The sequence below is a fragment of the Strigops habroptila genome, chromosome 4 (genome assembly GCF_004027225.2).
Source record: "Strigops habroptila isolate Jane chromosome 4, bStrHab1.2.pri, whole genome shotgun sequence".
Taxonomy (NCBI): Eukaryota; Metazoa; Chordata; class Aves; order Psittaciformes; family Psittacidae; genus Strigops; species Strigops habroptila.
In genome coordinates, this window is record NC_046358.1 from 74456457 (window position 1) to 74483129 (window position 26673).

Sequence of the window (26673 nt, forward strand, 5' to 3'; positions counted from 1 at the left end):
GCAGTGATTTCAATCTCTGCTTCATAGTCTGTGTAACTACATTGAAACACACAATGCATGTAAAGAGCTGCTGTCGTTCCTTGAGCTTGTACTGATAAACCAAACACTATAACTGAAGTTAGTTAAAAGAAATAAATACAGCACAGTTGTTGAAAAACAAAACAAACTCATGATATGCCATTCAACAGAAAAGCTAACAGCTCACTTAACATGTTGACTTTTGCTGTTTCCTAACAGACATAACTAATTTTATTCTTGTATGGATTAAGAAAAAAGCCCTAGACTTAGGTTTTAACTTACACCTTTTACCAGATAATTTCCAAAATCTTATGGAAAGATACACTTCATTATACTGTTTCTGTCATCCACTATGTTGTGCCATACCAGTAACTCAATACTGTGGAAGTTATTTGGTCTCTAGAAGACTGGAATGACATTTTAATTAATCATGTTTTGCAGAAAAACTGGAACATATTTTGAGAACAGTGGTTTTCAAAAGAAAATCTGAAACAAGCTCAACTTTATCCTATAAATGTTCCTCTGGTGTTTGAAGCATTTTCTAGGGGAAACAAAAATAACTTGCAGGTTCTTGTCTCCTGAACCATACTGCAAAAGGTAACTGTAGATATATCTGTGCCCAAACAGCAGGCATTATGAAGCTCCAAATGGCCTGAATTCTTCTATTTTCCAGCGGCAAATTTTTGTTCAACATCAATTAAATCTATTATACAAGTCATTGCCCCATATCCTGCACATATCAGGAAGTCTGTACATATCATCACAAATAAAGAAATAGCAGGTCTATAGAATCTACGCTTCAACTTTCAGTATACACTCTTACTTAACAGCTGTTTTCTCATGTATCTTCCCTAAAGCAAGAGACTACAAGAAAATTATCACAAACAGTTAACAATTATTTTTCTTTAATTTCTACAGATTATGTACCATTCACTACAAGAAAGTGAATCAACAAACAGAAGCCACATTAGTAAGGGGCCAGAGAAATATATGTTACATCGTTACATCATACAGTGTATCCAAATTTAATGTCGGGTGAAAGGCTCCATGAGCATGAAATAATATGCGCAATTACTGGTTTTATTTCTAACATATTGATCTGCTGAACAGCTTGCAATAAGTGCCATATGCAATATGCCACATCTCCAGCATTTAACCAGAAGGTAGACAATCTACCTGTTCCAGTAAATATTTAAATGTATCTACATAGGAACAGAACAATAGAGATTATTTAGAAATGCTACTTGTTATCTCTTAAATTTTTATCAAGTGTGTTGTCACAGTGCCAGGGCAGCATGAATTCTGGCTGCTTTGTATGGCAGGCACACAGCAGCATAAATAGAGATAACCTGAAATTAACATCATAAAACCAATTGATAAGCAGGAATATAGTTTAAAAGATGAAATATGACAAAACACCATATGTAAATCCAATTTTTACTCTAATGTAATCTAATATATACACACACATTTTAATTGCCTAGTTTTGCAAAAGCAAAACGAGGCAAAGAACATAAACATATCAGACAATTTACTCTGCTGCTTACATTTTCTGCTTACATTTTCTGATTTCACTAGAAATATTTTAAGGCATGTACATAGCATTTGCTACAAATTTTAACAACATACAATACGTTATGATAAACCTTCACAAAGCTGAAAACAAAACCCTTTATACTTTTTAAAATACATCTGAAATGAGTACAAATGTATGACTTATTCCAGATAACCCTGCCTTATTAAAAAGTAAGCATTAGAAGAGGTTATGACACAAAGTGGAGGAAAAGTGCTGACATTTAGCTGCGGATAAGAGAGATCTATATCCAGGAGCCTTAAAAGTAGAAGCAACAGCAGGCTGGAATTCTGACTACTGGTAAGGGCATTATGTTATTCACTGCAATTCCTGTTAACAGTAGATATAAGGATAAGCAGTTCCATACTAAGAACTAGACATCAATGTAAATCTACATTTAAATGTTTAACTTCTCAAATAGTTATGACATCTCTGTTTACAGACAGTTAAAACTGTATCAGTGGCTCAGTATTCTATACATCTCATTAAATTTGTTTCCTGTCTCACCAGTTTTAAGTATCAATAATTCACAGAGGGGGAGGAGAGGAAATGTACAATCCATAAAGAGAAAGAAAATTCTGGTGCAAAAGTACCCAAACGCATTCTCCGAACACATAAAAATCCCCATATTATGCATACATAACAGCAAACATTTCTTGACAACAGTAATTTTTCTAAGATAACTTTAAAACTGAAATTGAAGCACACAGAACCACTAACATAGACAAAATTCACTGACTGGGTTGTTCAGTAAGAAATCCCAAGGAAAACTGGTTTTTTTTTTGGAAGTGTTTGCCTCACTAATTCCACTTCATACTTCAGTGCTGTTTTACATCTTTGAGTATATTAGGATGGGTATTTACATCAAAGGCTGAGGCCAATGAATCAAAGGACAATGACAAGACTACAGAAAGCAGTTTTCCTAAAACCACATTCCAGACAAGCTCGGTAACTTCTATTACCTAATGCCACAAGGAGAATTAAAGGATCCGATTTCAAGTGTGGCTTCTTTTCACAGAGCCAACAGAACTCCAATAAGCTGAACAAAAGTAACCTATTTCTGTGAGACAAAATGCTCCAGTAATGCACAAAATTCAATGAGCCTGATTCTTCAAGGCAGCATTTCACTACTCTCATCTCTGCGACACAGCTACATTTCTTCATCACGCCTTAAGGAACTCACATGACATCAAATTTCTACAGGTTTTACAACTACATCTGTTTCCTCCCACTTCCATAGCCTGTAGCTGCATGTACAAATGTAGGACAGTCCAGCTATGCATGCACGGTTCAGTTCTTCTCAGAAAAATCAGATTCAAGAAACATATAGTGCCAAACCTGCATTTCAATCAGCTCCTGCCCAGTCTGTCCCCACAAGCTATGGACTGCTGGGAAAAAAGTGCATCTTTACTGGACAGCTCTACACAGAGCTTGTGATTTACAGCACTGCCCAAGTTAAGGCAGTAGCTTCCCTACTTAATTTAATAAAAGACCTTTATTTGCAAAAGCTAATCAAGAAAGCAAGATGGGAAAGGTGCATTTTTCAGGTCTGATCAAACTGGGGAAGCACTTGTAGGTGCCTGTTCTGGACTATGGGAGGGATGAATGGGGAACAAAGCAAAAAGAGTGACAGAAAGGCTCAGGGGGAGAAAATGAAGGACAATTTGTGGAGGAAGGTGAGCAATAGGACGAAACAGAGAATAGAACAGACTCAGCCGAGAGTAACATTTTACATTTTAAGAGACCCTTGGTTATGTCTTGGCTCAGTTATATCTGCAGGATATATTATTTCTCACAGGTTTTCTTGCAGTAGCCTTTTGATGAGGTGGCATAGTAATAAATGGGGAGATAATTTGATGTGTTGGACTTTTATTGCTAGTGAGGAATAAAAGGATTTTCAGCTCGCTGCAGTACTGACAGCTGGAGGGGGGAGGGAGAACTCCCCCACATTAAACCAGGAGCAAAAGGAGAATAGGTATGGATTTCTCATAAAAATAACTTCAGCAATAAAACAGAGCAGCACAGAGTACACGGAAGAATTAAAATATGATTACCAATGGAGTTAAGTTGACCTGCCATTCTCAAAAAAGAAATGTGGGGATACACGCACACAGTTTTCACAAGTACTGGGAATTCACAAGTGTTCTTTTCATCACCGAAAACTGTAAGTGCTCAGAACTGAACCCCAAAGGCGTAACCCACACGTACAAACCAGCAGTGCTTCCCAAACTGCTACTTGCTTTACCCAACAAACCCTCCACCTCCTGTTTGTCAAGACCGACATTTTTCATTTACATTCTTCCATTTTGTTCTTCCTATATTTGTATGCAAATATAGTAACTACAGAGAAGCCAAGGAATAAAGAATTGTAGAGGTTTTAGAGAAGAAATAAGTGTCAAAACCTGCCCAGTGTTACTGTCCATCACCGCACCGAGCGTCAGAGCCAGGCGCTGCGGCGGGGCCGTGTGAGGGGAGGGCGGGCTGCCCCCTGCCGGTTCCAGCCGTCCAGCGCGGGGCAGGGCTGAGCCCCTCAGCCAGGCTGCGGCAGCTCGGAGAAAACGTATATAAAAGAGGGCAAAAACAACGCGACGGAGGGGAGGAGAGAACAGAGAGAGCGAGAACCGGCCGGGGGATACCAAAGTGGCAGGAGAAGGATGAGGAGAACCAGGACCCCGAGCAGAGCCCACACCGCAGTGGGGAGGGAGCTGCGGGGAGGGTGTTTGGCTGGTTTTGCCCGTTTGCCGAGGCCGACATGGTACCGTCGCCTCTGTCACTGCCGTCCAGTAGACGCGGTTCGCATTTGTACCTCCTTTTGCCATACTAATCCCACCAATAAAACCACACAAATGTCATTACTTGAACTGTGAGGGTTTTCTTAAAGTAGCTTTGTTTCACTGGTACATTGGAAGCTTCTGATAAAGAAAAGCTATACAGATGGTTATTTAGACCATTTAAAAATACAAGAACACAACAAGCACATCTCAAGAATTTCTGTCCAGCTTCAAGACAATTCTCCGTTTCATGAAAAGTAAACAGAAAAGTTTTGTTAAAATCGAGACCTTTTACAACAAGGCGCCAGCAAATGTATCATTTCTCTGAAGATGAAGTGTGCTTTTGTCACACGCAACCCACAACAGCCTGCACCGAGTACAACTAGATTTGACCTACTGGAGTCTTTGATGCTACCTGAACTCATTACTACCAGGACTTCCTTCATCTAAAGCAGGTATATAGTTACGCCAACTGACAGGCCATAGTCACATGAAACAGACTGTTTCGAAGCACTGGTATGGACAAACTACATGAGTAAAAACGATTTAAAAAGAAAAAAATCTTATCACATGATGAAAGGACACACACAATGACTCAAGGACTATTACCCTGCACATGAGCATGGGACAACAATGGTCTAAAACTGTGTTATAGGACATCCCTATTGCAAAAGCCACCCAAAATTATTGTGGTTTTCTATGTTGAAGTCAGTGAGCAGTAGTTAACAAGCTTTTCCACAGGCGTATATCCTTGTAAGCTGCCTCCTGCACCAAATGGTTAAGGGACCTTGTGCAAGTAAGTACACTTAGACAGAGGTCTCAATCCTTTTATTTCTCCGCCTTCCCTGAAAAGGACAGGAACACCCACTTTGACACAGACTACCTAAATAATGCAAAAGCAGTCAATGCTAACTGCAGGATAGTTGTAAATGTGGTGAAGAGCCCTGACAGACCAACTAGCAAGACCACATAGTACATGAGTTGGATTTTTCATGTGTTTAGGACATCTTATACCAACCGGGGGGGGGAGGGGGGAAGAAACCAAGAATTAGAAAAATAAAAAGTAGTAATTTACCTCACAAAGGAGTAAATATTTAAACTTGAATGGTTGAATGGTGCCTTAGAGAAAGACAAACACTCCTTTAATAAAAGCATATTTTGAGAAGTACAGCTGTTTTAGCTGTGCTTTTAGTTTGCTTTATATCCTGCCACCTTAAGTACGTGTCCTAATTAATGACATCATGATATTTTGATGACATGTGTATAAGGATAACTTAGGATTTGCATACTTATATTTTGCTTCAAATTAACAAAGCTTAATCTTAGTGCTATATTCTGTCTTAAAATATCTACTGGATGCTTACAATATACGCTAGCAATTTTGAATGTTATTTTGAATTACTGGAAAGTAATTGAAAAGTGAAAAGCAACTCATTGTCATTACTGAGGATATCAGAGTGGGGAATAAGAATATATCTATATATCTTCAACCATATTAGATAATCTCTAAATACCGATTCATTTTAAAGCAGTAAAAGAACTCTTTAAAGTAAAAAATAACAAATATCATGCACATGTTAAGGAACAATAGCCAAGCCTTAGGAAACTGATTTTTGTAGTTTACAAAAGATAAAAGGACTCAAGTAAGTAGGCTGCAATTTAAACCCCAGTGGATTTCTGCTTGGCCTGATTTGTTCTAAATCCTAGACATGGTATTTCTTCATCACTCATAAATAACATTAGGTATCTTCATTTTTATTGTATCAGATCTCCAGAATAGGCACATCAACCTACTTTTTCAATGATTATGTAAAGCCACCATCATGAAATCCATATATATATGGAGATAGATATATATATATATATAAAAAAAACAAAACAAACCCATGCTATAAAAGATACAACTGCCACAGTGCCCATCTAACAAAATCAGATTTCCACAGAACTAAAATCAGCTTGGACATTGTCTGATTGTCATTCGCTCCTACTTTTCCTAACAGAATTGTAGACTTGTAAGGAAAACCCTTAGCACGTGGTTTACAAAAACAAAAAATAATTTAATGACCTTCCCCTTCCCCATAACATGTAAATTGCAAAGTTAAGGCACAAGAAAATCAATATGAGCCTTTCAAAATATATCTGGTTTTTAAGGTATACTATAAATGACTGTAGTATCTTTCCAAATGAAAACTAAGCAGGTTTAATTAATATCTTGTACTATGTCATGATACTTCAATTTCCCTTGAAGCATATCTTTTTCTTCCAAAACCACCCCCGAAGGACAACCAGTGAACAACGAGATCCAGCAGAGGGCACGATTGCTGTTCTTATGCGCCTTCCACATTGCAGATAGGCTTGGTATCGTTTGTAAGGTTACTACACAGACTTGATAAAGGCATCTGGCGTGAAAAAGAGATTCCAGTAGCTTCAAAATGCCAGTTTTCATTTTCAGCAAGGAGTTAATAATACCCTAGTCTTCCTCCTCTTTAGTATTCTTTTTATTAGACAAAATAACTTGATAAACACAACCACTATGAACAGCAGCTTCATTAACACATATAAAGTCTAACAGCACAAATAAAAATTATTTTAAGCCCTGCACAGGTTTTGAACCTATGTGATAAGTTGCCACTTGCTGAACCCTGGGGAAAGCAGCCTCATTAGATTTCTCATGAGAGAAACACAGATGTTTAACCTGCAGACCCTGCGGATTACCCTGTCTCAGGGATAGTAGGCTACTGAATTGTTCTTCATGGTAAAGCAAATCAGAGCTATTGTAAACTTCACAACTGGATCACCAAACAGAGCATTTCACAATGGAAGGAAGCGTGAACTGCAGCCCAACATTCTTAGTTCAGAAAATCCAAATCCCAGCTTTTTTTATGAAACGTGCTGTGACCTTCAGCATCCACAAATATCTACAACGCTTATGCTGCAACACAGCTGCTCTGCAATGAATATATTTCCAAGAGCATACTCCACCAGCACTGCAATAGCAAGGCTTGATGTGCCCAAGCTACCCAGTAAATACCAGTTCTACTTAAGCATCTTCCAGAATTTTCAAGTAAAGCCTTTTATGTTTGACTCATACATTAAGGCACGTATACAGAGAAAACCAGGAGGAAATAAACACAAGGTAGAGACACTTCAGAGACTTACTTTCTTCTGAAGAACACAGATCTTACTATCATTGCATGACCTAACATGTCTTCACTTTTTCATTGTTTGCTGAAGGATAGTTAGGAGTTAAAATTACTCTGGATAGCTTTTATATGAAAGAAGCAAGGCAAGACTGTAGGTACAAGATAAAATACCATTTATTTAAAAACTAGAGTCGTCATTAAATTTAAACATTTACCTTCAGCCTATGCTTGTTAGCCCTCCTTCCACTGTCCTGTCTGAGCTTTTGGGCAGACATGATGTACACAGACTTCACAGGTTTTAACCTTTCAAACTGCTATGTTCCTTTGTGCTAGTAAGAAATACACTTTCTAAGTCAGTATGTCACCAACTTGCAACAACTCCCAAAGGAAACCCATACATCTGGTTACACCCTGTAGAGCTACAAAGTAATCATGTTTGCAACACAAACACACTCTACGCTAGAACTCCAGTAAAATTTTAACATTAACTGATTTCAGTGTAACAAAGGCAAAGGAGCAGGTTGAAGCCAGCCATCCAAAAGCAGCCCAACTCACCCAGGTTGTAAACTACAATTTCCCCTTTCTCCCTGCAGCGCAGGAAGTACAGATTCATTTTCAGACAGACTCAGAACTCAGCAGCTGAGGAAGCTGCCTCTTTTCCTCTATTATAATCTCCTTCCTCCAAGGAGATACCTTGTACTCCTGCACATTAAATCTCCAATTCTGAATCTCACTCTCATGTGTTTTAAATGCTGTGGGTATTCTGCAACTGAGGAACTATAAAAACAGATCACTAAGAGGTTACTTTGCTGGATGGACATGATGTCAGTAAACATCAGAGGTCAGAATTAAGACCTGAAAAGGCACTGGAGGTCTAAACAAGATGCCAGATAGAAGAGTGAATGCATTATGAAAAATTAACTATTTCACAACATCAACTTCTCATATTCATTTAAAACAGAATTCTAAAATTCTTAATTCTTAAAACAGAATTCTCCCCTTTTTCTAAGGCTTTGTTTTTTCTGAACTGTAGGATTCAAAACTGCTAGAAAACTATCTAGAGAGTCATAGAACAGTTAGGGTTGGAAAGGACCTTAAGATCATCTAGTTCCAACCCCCCTGCTATGGGCAGGGTCACCTCGCACTAAACCATGTCGCCCAAGACTCCATCCAACCTGGCCTTGAACACTGCCAGGGATGGAGCATTCACAACTTCCTTGGGCAACCCATTCCAGTGCCTCACCACTCTCACTATGCACAGTGCCTCTTCCAGGTAGATACTCTGAAGGAGAAGTTTCCTGGGACTTATTTCCTACAGTCAGAATACAATTTTGTTAGTTATGGGTGTTTAGGACTAAATGGATTATACTCTTTGTCCAGTAGCCACAATTTAAAAGGGAAAGCCACAAGTGGTACACATTACACAGTGATTTTCAGTCAAGTTCCTGTAGCCATGTTTCTAAGGTAATTAGATTCACAACCTGCCACAGGGAGGAATTTCTTCCACCAAGTTATCTGAACAATACTTACAAACACAAACACTCTAGAGAGGCCTCTAAATTTTTAACTCAACTTGAGCTGATCTGACTTTCACCTTATGCCAAAAGCTGTCTCCTGAATTATGGCAGCATTCCCAATTCACCTTGAAGCAAACACTCCTCTGGGAATTTCAATGGCTGCTTAATATCTCTCTAGATATATTCTGATGAAGAAAACTACAGTCAAAAAAAAGAAAAAAATAAAATCAGCTTTCAGATTATTTTTCCTACAAATTAATTATCAAACCCTCTATTAATTAATCTATTCCATTAGCTTAGACAATATTATACTACACTATAATTCTTGCTTTTAGTATGGCACATGATTTTATTAGTGTATTCTATCAGTTTTGATGGAGGTTGAAGGCTTCCGGGCAGAATCTTTTCTCCTCTACCTAATAAAGGTTATTAAGAATTTAAATAAGACTTGAAAGTGAGGATAATTTAGACACCAAAGTAATGGCTATACATATTTTACTACAGTAGTTCATTAGTGGGCTGATATTCAGTCGACTAGATTAAAGCTTCTCATTCGTTTAACTAAACAGCTTTCCACCAAGCTCCTGAAACTCCAAACGCAAATTTAAGCCCATATTTAAATTGCAGGATCCTAAGTAAGAAAGAAGTGTAAAACTCTGCCCGTTGTCCAGTATCTTTGTGGTTGCAAACGGCAGCTCTAGTCAGAAATAAAACAGAAGACCAGACAAACTGCAAACATACCCTCATACTACAGCTCTTTAAAAATTCTAATTAATTAGACCAAATATGTCCATGGACTTTAGCACCTGCACTAGCACTGCCAAGGTTTTGCAGCATATTCCACAGCAGCAATCAGACAGACGCTCAACCTGCCTCCCTTCTTCTCCGACCGGGACTTACACCCACCCCTGTGGGCTGTACTATGCCATACTGATATTACCAAAACTAGTGAGCATGCAAAAGTTATTATATGCATGCTGTAGAAGTCTAAAATGCTTTTTTAATGCAAGCTTACTATTACTGCACACTCCCTGGAATTCATGACAGTGATGAGACCTGAAACTGCAGTGGCATCGTCTTAAAAAATTATGCCCCATACATCAACTAAATATTTGTTCCTGTTTTACTAATTTTCTAAAACAATAGATGATAAAAATCCAATGGTCCTTTTAAACAATCTACATAGTAAAATCATGGCCAGCAGCCAATTTGGACTGAAGTGATTATGCTGAAGAGGTATCTGGGGTCCTTTATATTCTCTACTTGGTGACCCTTGGAGTGGTTTAATGAAAAAATTTCATGGCATGTGAATCACTGAGCAGGAAAAAAATTACTAAAAGCTGATTACATTACCAAACTGTAAAACTGCACCAAATCATTTTAAAAGAATAAAAAAAGTATTTAAACTCTGCAACACCATGGAACATGTATTAAAGTTTCAGCTAACAGCAACTTGCACTTTCCTTTTTCATACATTGAAAAAAGGAGTCCTAAGGAATGTGTAACAAACACGAGGCCACACTACTGAAGAAGTAAAAAGCCATTTCATTTCTGGATCAGTTGTTTTCAGCAAGGTTAGCTAAAGCATGGTTCAGTGCTAATATATAAAACCCCCATATGCTATGTAAACAAAGGATTGGAGCTTTTTTTTAAGCAGCACTGCAGTTTTGACCTAAGAGAGTGAGCCAAGGAGACAGTTTGTCATCACTCGGCGTGTTTTCTCTGATCCCCAACTTGCGTGACTACTTTACTGGCTGATTGAGGTAGGAACCATCTATCAACCACCTCCGTTCTGTTTAGTTCATCTCCCCTGTCCCTTGCCCTGGCACTGCTTGCTGCCTTTCCTGCTGTCCACATGGTCTTCACATTTACATCAGCCACAGTGCTTATTCAAGTGCAAATCAGATCAGCAGGAAATGAAAAATCATCTCAATCCAGACCACAGCCATCAGTAACAGAGCTAGCACCCTTGGAAACACAACGGACACAAAACTGTGGCTCATCAACTTCTCATCTGACAAAACCTACTGAGCAGGTAGTGGGAGGTTAACGTAAGCTGCTGCTGAGTCCATTGCACTGTGGCAAGAGAACTTCTGGCACCAAGCACACAAAAGGAGAGTGTTAGGACTCTTCACCAAATTATTTCTGAAAATCCAGAGAGAACCTGGGCTGTGAAAAGTGCCACCTTTGGGGACCAGCTGACCAGCAGCAGCCTCTGCACTGAGCCAAAAGCTCCACTCCACTGCAGTACTGCCAACATCTATACTGGATCTTCAAAGACCAAGTACTGCAGGTGTGTCCAGTCACATTTTTACAGTCTAAGGCACTCTTATCATCAACAGACAATTGTTGTGAAACCCAAACTGAAGTCCAGTGACTTCCTACCCTGCAACAACATTCCTCCTCATACTCTTTGCCTTACCAAAATACTAGATGTATTAATTTCACTTCCATACTGAGTGTGGTTGAAACAAAAAACTAGCAATTCCTTTGTATTTAATTTTTAGATCTAATATCTACTTACTGCAAATGACATTCAAAAACCATGTGTGCCCTACTGACATCAAACCTGATTAAGCTGAGCATTGTTTCATAAAGAATGAGCTGAAGCAGCTAATAATTTTACTAGCTAGTGAAATCTATATATGACAACATTATAAATGGTTTTGTTTCCATCTCTGTTTTCCTTTCTGCAACTTGATGACGGCTTCAATTTTTTAATATTAGCTAGAAAATTAAAAAATACAAGTTTTTTTTTCAAGGATTATTTTTAAATGGCCCTAATAATTACCTAAACATGTACCTTTTGCTTTGTCCTCGTATTGAAAAAAATAGGCACAATACTGCAAAATGAGCCTGACTGATGAAGATCTATACCAATGTGTTTCAGAGGTTAAAAGAGAACAACTGTGGCTAAAATGAACATTTCTCAAATCACAAGGTGTTTCAGCATGCCTTGCAAAATTCACAATGTGACTTCTAAACTTGTTGCATGTTCTGTTCTGTGCTACATGTTACAGCCCAAAACTAATTCAGATGCACCACAATATTTTTAGACCTAATTTCTATAATCCTGTATTTGCATGATACACAAAATACACTGCAAATTTTAAAAATATAAGTAGTTCTAGAAAGAATACAGATATTAAATTACATGCAATTACATGCAACCTGTCTACTTCAGAAGTTACATTCATTCTCCTGTACAGAAAAATTAAGCCATTGTTACAGAAGCATTTTGGTCACAAGCAGAATACTCTAAAATAGAGCTTTCCCAGAAGAAAAGCATCAGGAAAAATCCTTCTAGTTCTTGTCACAAAAAAAAAAAAAAAATTGTTGGTAAATGATTGAATTAATTGTAAAGCTAGAAGAGTTAAACCCTTTGGTCAAGAATTTCAAAATTCTCTCAGCTGTATGAATTGGGCTAACAGAAACCAGACATTCCAACTCATCGTACTATGCCAATTCTCTCAAGTACAGCTAACAGCTCAGGAAAAAATTCTGATCAGACAGTACTGCAATGGACTTACATTTTTAATCAATACTTTTGAGAAGATTCACTAAGAAGATAAGGTTTTTCCCTCAAGCAGCAAGAATGCTGGAGAGTGAGAAGATCACATAAAATTTCCTTTTTTCTCTTTTCCTCTTCGGAGATATTTTTTCCTCACGATGGTGAATAGTACCTAATTTATGTACAAACCCAGCACTTTCTGTAATTTTTACTAGCCAGATCTTAGCTGAGAAAATGGCCATACTGCTTGCTTTTCTATTTATCAGATGAAATTATTTTCTCACCAGAATATATCACATACAAGCTATGTACAGAACAACAAACTGTGCTACATATCACACAGGAATTATGTCACACAGAGAAAACTCTGTCTATCAACATCAAAATTAATCTATTAACCTTCTTAGTTATAAATCTGAGCCTACTAATCTTCATATATATATACTTCTTAAGAGAAATATATATATAGTTTTTAAGAGGAGATGACTAGTACAAAACGAGGAGACGTGTGAGGAAAATGAATGACATAGTAACTTCTGAAGCAGCATATTAAAAATGGTACAAGACAATGGAGACACGTTCTAGGAGCATTCGGCGTTGGAACAGGCCCACTGGAGAATAAAGAGCAACAGCAGCAGGACAAATTCAGGGTCTAGGAATATTGTTGATACTCTGATAAGTAAATACTTGCAGAAGCTTTTTTTTTTTTTTTTTTTTGATCAATTCTCATTCAGAACAGTGTTAACTAACCAAATCAGAATCTACTAAAGCCTGTTTTAATTAAGGCTTCTCTCTTTGACCAGTCTCTAAACATGTAACTCTAAAGTTGGTACAAGTTTACAAAAAAGAAACGGCATGATTTTATTTCTCCCTCCCCCTCCTCCAGCTGCTAAAATCAATATAGTTGCTTCCATCCAAGTAACAGAACTGCAAGAGCAGAGAAAAGTCAGCTTCAAGCAATTATCCATGTTCATAAATCTTTGCTCACAGTCACGTTAACCTTCTCTCAGTTTTATATAAGTGTTGCAGGAGAGTAAGAGAGATTAACAGCAAGGCTCCTTTCTATTTACTTCAGATAAACTGCATAAAAGTATGTAATCACTTTTTCAAGCATTTACTAAACTCTATTTGGTTTGTATTTTCACCAAATCACTCATTTGCGCTTATCTCAAATGCAGATCAGCATTTGTTACCACCTTATTATGAGGATATTATGGTAGTCTACTGCTGCACATGACTACTCATCAAAATAATTCAAGGAAACAAGCTATGCAATACTAGCTTAAAAATACATATGTTCTTGTTTTAATTAATAACCACTAGCTCTCTGTAGTTCCCACATAGCCATGGTAAATACCTAATGGATATCCAGAATTCATTTGCTCATGTCAAGCTGAGTTTTTAATAGGCCTCTCAGGCTTGTTGAAATTTCTAAAAAAAAGTAGTAAAAAAACATCTGGAAAGCAATTATTTTCTCCACTCCTCTCCCACCTAAAAACAATGATTCTTTCTACAACGCAACTAGCAAAGGGAAAGCATCCAGCAGTTACATGAGCTTTTCCCAAGATAGAAACTGACATTACGCCTCTCAGTCTCGTGCTGATGCGCATGAAACTAGTACAATGAGCCCTGACATTTGTCATTGTACTTAGCTACAAATGCATTACAAGAAATTACAAGGGATGCTATCAGAAAATTGCAAAACCAGAGTGTTTCGCTTAGTTACTGTAATTCTTCAATGCTGTTCCAATCTTGTGCAAATTAGAAGCCACTTACAGCTCTGAAAACTGACAGGAAACTGAATGAGGGTTTCATTATGCTTTTAATACTCTTACTGGGTTACTTCCTATTAAAAGATTCTTAAGGAAGAACTATATAGCCTACCTCTATATTCATGCCAGATACAAGCACTAACCCAAGACAGTTCATTACACTTCTAGAAAAAAAAGCCCAACCAAATTCCCTTCCTCAAAGGGTAAGTAGCAATAGGAAGAAAACATCCTGAAGAAGCTAGGAAGGAGATTTGATTTACATTGCATCAATATCATGAGTGCTTTCTTCATGGCTAAAGAAACAATGTTTTAATCAAATTTTGCATTTATAAAATCACTTTTCGTAACAGATTTACAAATACCAAGGGAACTTCCTAGAAGCTCCTGTAATGTACACTTCATTAGTATTGATTCCAAAACTCCTTTACTAGACTGCCTCCAGTACAGTGCAGAGAACACTCGTAAGACTAAACCCACCTGTGGTTTAAAGTAATATAAACTTTAAGGACTTGGAACTCTTGTACAAGGAAGGCTAGCACACTTCCCTAAAACTATCCCATAAAATTGACAAGACATGTCACTATGGACATCTATGCAGTAAGAAAACATGAAGCATGGCTAAGGGAACATGCCTGCATTTCCACTGTGGATTTCAGTTATCCTTCCAGGTGGACTCCAATGTGTCGATCAAGTCTCTGAGGCAAGTGGCTGACACAGTGTAGCCTGAAAGCTTCTATCAACACTGGGGAGCAGGTTTTGTCCTGTGGTGCCCTTGTGTACCAATTACCTAACTTTATCTCACTCTGTAATATATGTAATGTAATATATGCTCAGCTTGTAATTTGGCATAGACCCTCACAAAGCCTGTTCGTCTCAGTGTCTCTTCTGTCCTGCCAGCCCAAGCTCCTGTCCCTTCTCCCAGCTCCCACCCAGCTGCCAGGCCAGAGGACACAGTGCAAGGAACACACAGAAACTTACTGGGAAAAAGCCGCACATGGTTCGGTTCACAATCAGCGTCTCACATCTTCAGCCACCCTTTTACAGTGTCAATAAACAGCATGTAAACCTTCCGACTGTCACAAGTACCATTATGTGAGTTGTTTCTATGGAATAACAGCACTTCAAGGCAATATACTGCTTATTAAAGCTGTGCAGAGGTGCTGGGGCAGGGGGAAGAGGCAAGAGAGAGAAAGGACTTTAGGAGTGTTCAAATTTATCAAGGAAATTCAAAGAGTTAGGACATGCCAAAATAAGGAAATGAAGCTCACTGTGCAGACAAGCAATCTCCTGAAAACGAAGCATCTCAGGAATCAGTTAATACTATGATCACTCACTAATAGCAGCAACACATTTCTGTAATTTATAAGAATATTCTACCTTGCAAATGGGAACAAGTCAATGTTTAAGTTTCTGCTTTTATTAAAGAGAAGAAGCAAACTTGTTTCCTAGTACTTTCTTTTAATTTGTTTCCAGGATTTCAATAATATGACATGTAAGTGAGCAGGTCCTCAACAGGTACCTTCTCCATGTTAGCAATCTAAAAATACAACACTGAGCAGCATCACCATTTACACAGAGAAGAACTTCAGGCTATTCTTGGATGCTTGTAATCAAAATCAAGCCATATCAAAGCCATGGTTAGCTACTGAAGCTTTTAAGAAGCCAATGTATTTACACAGCATCCAAGTATCTTCTTTGCATGTATATATGGGAACCAAGAATCCCTACAGAATTATAAGCTATGTAATTTAAAGTTCAAACCCTACATCTTCCTGCACTAGGTCCATCTAAAGTGACTGACACCTAAGTGATAGGAAGGCATTCCTCCAATTAGAAATTAGTATCTGGCATATAAATCAATTTGGCTGTCATAATTCACCAGCCTGTTTTATCAACTCATGTTTGGCATATGTTCCTTAGGCACCATAACCTGATGATGTAAATTTGTCATCTGCTGCTGCCTTACAGTGTGTTTGGATAGGGGTGAAAGGTGTTCAGAGGCTGAGGAACTGCAGATAATTCCTTCCTACAACCTCTCCTATCCCCTCTGTCTGTCCCATTAAAAACTGGCTCTGGGTGAAGAATAATATTTGTGCATAAAAATCCTAGCTCAGATGTTGCCTTTAGGCAACAGTCACCAGTTGTTGCTTCCCTACACCATATACCCACAACCACTTAAATTTCACCAATTCATGATCATGTTACAATCCACAGATCCGCCTTTGTTTCTTTTTTTGTTGTTGTTTAAACACGTCGTTATTCTGAATAAGACCAAAAGGCATTTAAATGAATTTCAGATGCTGTAAATTGCTGCTGAATCCTTTTCTATTAAACTACCCTGTACCGTTTTAGGTAAGTAAATTAGGGTAGCACCATCATCCATCCTCTGTTACACCAACCTGAAACAGATCAACGCTGCAAGACAGAAAAGGCAGAGCCTATGCTGAGTAAAAAAACTCAGAATAAACACCATAAGTGGAAATCCAAATTTGTTTCTTAGTGGATAAACTCTCTTTGAGGGCTTAGTCCCGCATCCCAGCAGTGAAGAGAAATACTGCAATCAATTCCAGACTCTACATGTTTTACATACAATTCAAGTATATTTAACCCTTGCTTTGGTATTTCCATTCGACCAGTTTGCATGGTCCACTACACTAGTCTTTTAGCTCCATGAAGCTCACAAAAGCAGGAATTGAGAGCTCTTAGCTTAAATTCTTGATTAGGAGTAAATACTACTCCATTTAAGATAGTAGTAAAATAAAATTTATGAGCAATGTTTGCAGCTGGATGAAATGCTTTGATATTTATTATTATGGATAACAAGACATCAGCAGCACTCGTATATGAAAAATGTTCAACAATGCTCTTATAGGATAACGTAACCATAAGTTTCCACCCTGAATGCAGTGGCAGGACTTAAAATTTCAGTGAACACAGGATATTTCTTCTATTTCTGCTAAGCAATCATTGCTGGCATTCACATATTTCTTGCCTGATCATTAACCACTGACATAATTAATATGCACTCACAGAAGCCCCAGCACAGTTAGAACATAATCGCCTATAGATTTGATTCATGGAAATGTCTTTTTGGAATAACTAAGATAGATTAGGTTCCTTAAAGTGTCTTGGATACGGAAGCAACAAAAAGCAAGTGGGGAGTTACCAACTGTGGAGGGGTGCTAATTAACAACTCAATTAAAAAAGGCAAATTAAAACTTTCTGGTTCGTTATCCTTCATCGCTTAATAAATTATTTTGTTAAGCAAATGATTAAGAATGATTATTCTAAAAAACTGAAATACTATCTGGTTTTCCAAATTTCTTTAGAAAGTTCAATAAAATAAATCCAGTTTATTTTCACAATACCCAAAATCATACTCATTGCAGGACTTTAATGCCAGTTGAAAGATTGGCAGCATAAATGCACTATATTTTTTTTCCTATTTATAGTAATTTTCTCTTTCTCTTCTCCCCCTTTTTTACATTGAAGAATATATTCTGCTCTTATGATAAAGGAAATAATTTATTCCTATATAGTTTTTATTTGATTGGGTTTTTTTCATGTATCACCAGTTTTGTGGCTCATCAAAATAACATGCCTTTCAACATCAGTTTTCTTGATACATTCAGACCTTTTGGAGCTATTGTTTGATAGTTCAGCACACTGATAAGACAGATTTTGCACTCTAATAAGATTGTTCATAGGGGATATTTTGACAAGCTTCAAGAGACTACAGAATGATTCATATTGGCAGGTTTAGAAGATGTTTATAGATATTTTCAGACTGTTTGAACTGCCCCTTGAGATGACATTTGCAAGTCTATGTTTCTTATTGTCCTAAACTTCTACAGAGAAAACACTTTAACAGTGGGTAAAAGTACGAATGTTAATATAAATATGAATATGCTACTGGAAAAGGGAAGTCTTCCATTATCTTGAATAAAATCTGTTAATTTGTAATTATGTATGTGTAAATAAATTAATAATTAAAAAGTACTACATGGCTGGGGTTTTAGTACTGAGAGTCTCTACTAAAAATTTTTGAAAGAAAAGTCTTGAGCACTTTCAAAACCAGTTCTTCTCTTCCCTCAAGGTTCACAGCAAGGTCAGCATGAATTTACATACCTAGCCATGCAAGCAGGACCTTATCATCATTGGGATTTCTGTAGATTGTAGCCTTTCCTCGATTTTGAAATCACACAATATTCTTTGTTTGATTATCGCTTTAAGCACTGAAGTCAATTATAATTTCTCCCAAAATAAAAATCCTGGCTTGTATGCAGAGTGGGGAAAAAGGGATCAACAAAAATATAGCTTTATAGCACAGTGTTAACCGATATGCCAACCAATGAAAAAGGACAGAAAATAAGTTCAATGGTTTCTCTAGTAGAAAAACCATTAGAGAAAACAACAAAGTCTCTAAAACAACAGACTAAATTCAGCATTCCCTATTCTCTCCCCCTAGCCTGTGTACTTCATGAATAAGAAAAGAGTCATCTCCTTCCTGATCTCCTCTCTTTCCTGCCAGAAATTTCTGCAGGTTAAATACATAAGGAATGCCTACACTGATGAAGAGATATATTTAACCTTGAAGACAAAAGGCACCGTTACAAGTGTTGTAGTAAGCTGCAACCACATACATACACGCATTTACAGGCATATTAGATATGTAATACCTCACTTGCCATTTGACATGAGACTCTATCCCCTTCTTTGGTCTTCATATACTGAAAGCATTGAGGGGTATAGAATTTTCAGAGCTCAGATTTGGAAAAATAATCAGATACAGGAAAAAACCTCTAAACCCTTCTTTTTAGTTTCTCTTCCACAACAAATGCCAGTTACTAATCTATCTAGGTGCACATTATCAGAGACTTCATAGATAGTTTACAATGAGAATTATTTGATGCTATAAAACACTGAAAGTCCTACTGCACAATTAAATGACAACATTTTCTAGATAAATTTTCCCCATTCATAAAATTTGAATTACTGGTTAGTTACAAATTACTGGAAAGATAGTTACAAATTACTGGAAAGATAGTCTTTTGCTCCCATTCAGAAGAACATTTTTAAAAACTGGACACACCTAATTTTCTTTATCAACATAAATTGCTTCCATGAGAGAACAGCAGGACTGGAAGAAGGTAGTAACTATTTCAGTGGAAAACCAAAGGGAATTTTTTTTTTAAAGTATATACATATGTTATATGAAAGACGAACTTCTCATTCATCACTGAATATCATCTTAATGAAGCTAGGTTAATTTATAAATTATAGATTTTATCATCAAGAAATTCTATTTATATAGTACTTATCTAACCAGTTTTACTTCTACAGAATCCACTTGTTTTATTAACAAACATTTCATTTTAATTTTCCTGAGCATCTTCAATGACTGTACAGAGACTTACTCAGCAGAAACCAGACCTGAGTTTCTGCATGAGAGCAGGCTGTTTAGCAAGACATGCAACTTCTCAGCAAAACCACGGAAACAAATTAATGTCTACTGCTGACAGCAAGCTAAGTTAAAGACAGAGCTTCATTATAAGATTACTCTTCATCATTTCCAGTTGTTAATCAGAAGCTTGGAATGTTTGTTTTCATTGTGGTTTGTGGATTTTTTTAGGGTTGGATTTTTTTGGTTGGGTTTTGTGGTTTTTGAGGGCAGGGGGCAGGTTTCGGGGTTGGGGGAAGTTTCCAGTTTATTATTAACAACATGTTTTGCTCATGATCTTACTGGTAGTTTGATGCATCTTGGGCAATGCCCCTAACTAAGGCTACTCTCACAAGATCTACAGTGAAAATTTAGTATCAATCCCATACTGATTTTATTACGTGCTCCTTATAGAAAGATACCACAGAACTCCACAAGGATTTTCATTTCACATCTAGCATCATTACTGACTGAAACAGTTCATTTTCCTGCATATATAGGATTTAGAGAATTAAATATTTATATAGCATATGGACTGGGCCAGATTTGCACATAGATAATTGGCATTTTTAAACTCACTAGTACACATGGAAAAAATTTCACCACACAAACTCATCTTCGGGTCTGAAACAAAAGCCGCAGTTTTGAAAACTAAACACAACTTGAGAGTAAGGTTAAAAAACACAGTATCTACAAGGAAGGGAATGGCTCAAGGAAAGACAACAGAAGGAGAGGAATGAAGGAGGTGAACTAGTCACTGAGGGAGGGAGGGGAAAGGGACAGGCAGGAAGAGAAATCACATCCACCTATGAACCTTGCCAATGTCCCTAGCACATCATAGTACTGCTTTATCACCTGCAAGGATATACCTATCTCATGACACTGCAAAGCAACTGGATTTTCAAGCTGCCAATCAGCCCATTTAGATTACTGAGGTCTCCAATTGTGTTGTCTAGATTGGTTCTATTAATTGTGGTGTTTCAGGGCTCTGTTTTGCCTTGTTGCTTAGAACAGTGTTGCTCAGAACACAGAGCCACACAATCCTGGAGCTGTTTCCATTTCCATGGTGAGGGGAGAAGGATTTATAAACTTCCCCCCCACCGCCCGGCCTTAATATTAGCAAAGAAGACATAAAAGATACATTAACTGAATGCTCCAAATCCATTTGTAGAAATCAATGCATTTATGACTTCCACAAGATGCCCTTACTTAGGGATGGAGGCAGAGGGAGATGTCCTTAACCTGTCACTCCTAAACAGCTGATGGGGCATCTTAAGGCTTTCCAGCCATTTCAGTCTCCCAGTGTATGCAGACATGTATGTAAGTATAACTTTGTCACTATTATTCTACCAAGTAATTAAAAAATAGCTTCCCTTAATATATGTTGCATTCATATAAAATGTTTCCCTTTCCCTTTGACAGTTTAATTCATGAAAAAAAAAGATAAAAATACTAAATTAACCATTACATGTATAAACTTTCACAGTTAGCAATTAGCTTTTTCAGATCCTAGCTCAAAGCAAAATGTAGCCATAGAAATGTTTTAACATGGCAGTAAAAGATGGATTATGCTTAATTCAGAGATACTATTTTTAGATAGACAGTTAATTTAATGAAATTTCCTTGAGTCAAATTAGTAAGCTCTCTGTACAGATTCAACATCAGGGGCTATTCAGCCTAATCAAGGTAAAGAACATCCTCACAGAAACCACATTTTTAAAATACTTTCATATGGAAGAATAATATGTTGTCCTCAAAACATTAGAGGCAGTACAATAGGCCAGTCAGTAAATACATCAAAAAAAATTCACTCTATATACAGATATATCCTAATCTATTACAGAAGTTGCTAACAGTGACTTGCAAACAGTAATAATTCTTCCTTCCCAATATACAGAATTATCTGTATAAAGCCATAATGTGAAAATGTGGACATTTGAAATTTAATTATGTTTCTTTTAAGTTCAGGCAGAGCAACAGTTGGGAGATCTCAGAGGCAGAAAAACAGTTGGGAGTTGAAAGGATACAGCAAAGATAAACTAAGATAAACCCAAAGTCTTGGTATTTCCAATACAAAGGACAAGCATAATAAAATCCAAGAAAATAAAGCAGTCTGTGACCACCACACAAACAGAAATGCTCCTCCCACAGACACAATGCTGTGTCTGATGAGAAGACACCATGGTACTGCCTTTCATTATCCCTGCTATTTCCAGAGGTTCCATAATGTGTTCAGTGACCACTTTGGAGCTCAATGCAAATGAAAAAAGCTACCTATTGTATAAACGTAACCAGTTAACTGCAAAACTGATGACATGGAAAACCCCTCTCAATGACATTATCTCAGGTAGGTGGTTGGTAAAATGCATGCTCCTACTCCACAGCAAGTTCCAGTCCTGCATATTTCGGCAAAGAACAAAAGACAGGAAGTAGGAAAGATAAGTAAAAGCCATTGAGTTCCAGGTGCAACACATGGTGTGTTGCGTGGTTTCTGATTTAACACGCCAACTATGCACAAGGAATTCCCACAGACACTACACTTCTCATAAAACTATGAGTTTTTACAAGCTGTATAAAAACCTCATATCCTAAGGAGCATGCCATGGTTAGAACTGTAAATACCACCTTAATCCAAAATCTTGATTACTAAAGTGATTCTCTTAGTGGCAGCAGCAAACCCTCAAAACAGGCACAGATGTTTTCTTAGGCTTTCTTCTTAATAGTAATCATCATCAAAAAAAGAAGAAAAATACAGCATCTCTAAGAAGATATAAATGAAATAATCTTATCCAACTGATGGAAGTTAATTCTCATGTTCCTGATGGTGTTGAAATCACACAATGAACACTCAGAAGAATGGCAGTTCAAGATCTTCCTATTGCCAGCTCTGTTTTCACATGCAAAATTGATTAAACAGCTCTTGCTGTGCAAAACCAACTGACATAAAGGATGCATTATTAATAAAAGCAATGCCCAACAAGTATTCACTGATGAATTGACTCATGCTGCTGACCTGCAAAATCAGCTGCTTTTATTTTGTTAGTTGATGATAGTTTGATTTTTGAAATGATTTCTCATGCACTTCAATGTATAAATGCTATATGGAACAAGTTTTTAATTTTTTCCAAAGCCTCATATAGTTTAAGGAAATCACTTCTAATGAGAAGGCTTCTTATTTAGGCTGTGTTAATAGCAACCAAGTTCTCAAACACAGTAACAAAGACATATGAACAGTCAAAACCAGGCTGCCACATAGGAATTGATCTCCCTGCAGTTGCAGGAAAAGAAACATTTTTAAATTAATATTGATTGTGCAGTATGAAATAACATACTTGTCTGATATACATGATGAATTCATTATTCTGTGAGTAAAGGAAGATAAAATGAAAAATACTCAATGACGTAAATAGTTATATTCCTTGTCCAGTAAAATTACAGAAGTATTGACTATCTTTTCAACTGAACACTCCAGTAAAATAAAATCTCACCCAAAGACATTATCAATTTCAGCTGAATGCTTACAGATCTCAAATGAGAATTTAGTTAACCATGAACAAATACAAAGGATATGAAAATGCCATGCTAATACAAAAGGTGCAAGGGATCATTTGTACACTAAACTTCAGGCAGGATTTAAATGTTAATTTGAACAATGGCCCAAAGGTTACCTGAGCAGAAATACTGTGGTATTGAGTGGCATCAACTGTTCGCTACCAAGGAGTTTCTCTGATGGCAAAGCAGGTCTTAAAAGATGAAGCAAGATCTACACAATTTGATAAACTAAACCATGCAAAGAAGTTTTACAACTAGCCCCAAATAATTCCATAATCATAATAGCATCATAAAGGAGACTGAAGTTTTAGTTTATGATATTTATTACAGGTAAGAATGTGACTGGTATGTTATGTCTCTTCCTCCCCACTTCTTTCCAAAAGACAGATAAACTTTTACTACTTCTAAAAAAGTAATGCCTTTTAAATCCACTGAATTAACATTTAATGAACTCTGATTATAATGAACTTTATGATTATCTCATAAATTGCAAAATACAACTCCTTCCTATTTTTGGGTCACAAACTTGGAAATTGTGAAGATGTAATACAGTTCATCCTGCACGTCCTCCATCACATATGCATGACTATGATATTTGTCATACAGCACAGATGCATTGAGAACTTAACACAGCCAGCAACAAATACAAACCTTTATATACAAGTCTTTAAATACAAGTATTTAAAATGTTTATACGGCAAAGTTCAGTAGGCTTCAATGCCTTATTTATTGTTTCACTTGATAGAATAGTTGCCTGTGTAACCGCAGTTCTTTATACCCACATATTGAACCACAGGTAAGCTCCCACTACTGTTCTGTCGGATGGGAAGCACTCCACAATCTGGCAAAACTAGCAGTTCAAGGACTGATGGCCTTCCCTTGTCATCAGGGAATTTTCAGGGTAATATAAGCAAGCAGAACGATCCTGCTGGCCCCTGAAAGCCAAAGTGACGTGAATAGAAACTGTTCACATTAATAACACAAATGTGAAATGTCTACCAAGTTACAATAGGAGCATAGCACACTCTAGACAAGTATTATTAAATACAGCAAAAGGGTTTTGAAATTGCAGGATGAAGCCTGTGTTTCTAAAACCAAAGGTCACTTGACTATTATTTATTTATTACTATCACAGTGATTTATAAGGGAATGCAGAAGATTTCTAGACAGCTTTCCAGACATCAGGTATCCTCGAAGTTACATTAACATGGCTTATTTAGTGCTGTGCAAGGGGTTTCAGTGATTAACAGCATAATCTCCTTGGTACTCTATTTCACTCTGTTTCTGAAGGGACCAAAATAGCAATTCAACCGCGCTGTCCTGCCTAGATAAGCAGTTTTATGCCACCTGAAAGCAGAATGGTGGACTTTTTTCCTCACTCAAGCAAAAGATAATTTTCAGATACTTCTATGCCTGATATTATATATTATTACAAATATAATATTCTTTCAGACAGCTATTTAAATGAACCAAGTTATTTGACTTTCCCCCCTCCCCTTCTTCAGCTGTCACCTTCCAGTCAGGCTTTTATATAAGACTTACTGTGACATGCTAAAAACTGACAAAATATTACTGTAGTATTACTATCAGTAAAATAAAATCTTTAAAATCTTCCTAAGCAGAGAAATGGCTTCAATTAGCACCATGCTGTAATGCAGGAAGTCTGTTCACTTTTCCAATCTCTGTCTTCCCCAGCCTACATAGAGGAGCATTAATATGCCTATAAATATATACACACCCTTTGAAATACACATAATATTCAGCACAAACAATAAATATCAACAGGCATAAAAGAAGACGGACTGAATATCAAGTGAACATGACAGCTTGGCTGCCCTGCACATTTAACTTCCATTGACTTTTAGACTTCCTGTGTTAGCACAGGCTGTGTTTTCAAAGCAAGTAAGAGCCTGAAGTCTATTAAATAACAAAAATCAGGATGAGAGGTGTGATGGCACAAGTGACTGCAAAACGGGACGATTGTGTATTTTTCTCAAAGTTTAATCTATTGCTTACTATGAATACCACACAGTGCAAACAGCATACCCTCCAAGTTTATGATCATATATATATATCTATCTTCCTTATTGCTGATCATATAATAAAAATATCTTCTGTATTTGTAGGTTCTTGGAGCTCTTTCAGACAGACTAAGTAATCTGCCTTCAAAACCTGTTCAAGTAGTTATGTTCCAGAAATAGTCCAACTTACACTTAGCTGCTCGCTATCACATACCCGTTCTGAAGTATTTAAGTTCCGTTGCCTTAATAATTCTATCAATTTAAACTCAACACCTCCCAGTTTACTGTGCAATTTACACATAACTTTTGCTACAATGCTGTCAGGATCCCAAAGGCTACAGCTCCCACATTTCCTCATCACCAAAATGCGATGAAACAGACAACACAGCTACTCCAACCCCAAGCACAGCAGCTACACCAACCCCAGTGACAAGCACAGCAGTTGCTCAAACCCCGACAGCAACAGACAATGCAGCTGTTGGTGTTACTCAACCCCCAAGCACAGCAGCTGCACCAATCCCGGCAACAGACACTGCAGCCACTCCAACCACAGTGATAGACACTACAGCTAAACCAAATGGCCAATTCGTGCCGTGGCAGGAGTCAAAGAACTGTCATGGTTTAAGCCCACATTGGTCTGTGGTATCACTGAATCCTTAGGATTTATCTACCCTCTAAAAAAAAAAAAAACAGAGGAAAAATCTTACTCTTATTAATTATTATCATTAACTCCATGAGGACCAAGAGGTAACTCGAATATCAGGTACTGCAAGGCACACTGAATGAACCATTCCAGGCAGGAAAAGTTTCTTCACTACTTAAATTATGGTTCCATTTTCCACAGCAGTTTAGATCTACTGAGAAAAAGAGAGACAGCTTCCCCCCACCCCTTAAGATTTTGTAAGATTCCCAGGCTTTACTAGGTTCTCTCATGATCTCATAAGCACGTCTTGCATATTTTTTGAAAACTTCTTACACCTGCACTCAAGAACACAGTATGGCAGGCACAGACTGTGCCTCCTTGCTAAGATCTATTGCCATTCATCTGTACCTCATACATTTACACTGCAAATACATCTCTGAGATGAGAAAGTCAACTAACTCTCACAAGCTCAAGTAATTTTGATGTTGTATCCCAGCACAGAATTCCTGCAAACAGCTATGCTCCCAACTCAAAAGCCTCTTGCTCTGTTTTTCTAGGAGAGTTATATTTCCTGTTTAGTTGTGGTTTTATCTTAAAACAACCAAATGCAACCTTATGCAAATGCAACCTTATGCAAATGCAACCTTATGCAAATAAGTCCTTTCAAGAAATCACTTTGTGAAACTAAAATAAACTTGAAGGTTTATTACCT

The 26673-nt window shown here is 37.3% G+C and overlaps 1 protein-coding gene across 29 annotated transcripts in view; it reads right to left on the reverse strand.

The window, feature by feature from the left end:
* The window catches only part of RBFOX1 (RNA binding fox-1 homolog 1), a 1252174-nt gene that overhangs the window by 795318 nt on the left and 430183 nt on the right, over positions 1-26673 (reverse strand). The window lies entirely within an intron of this gene.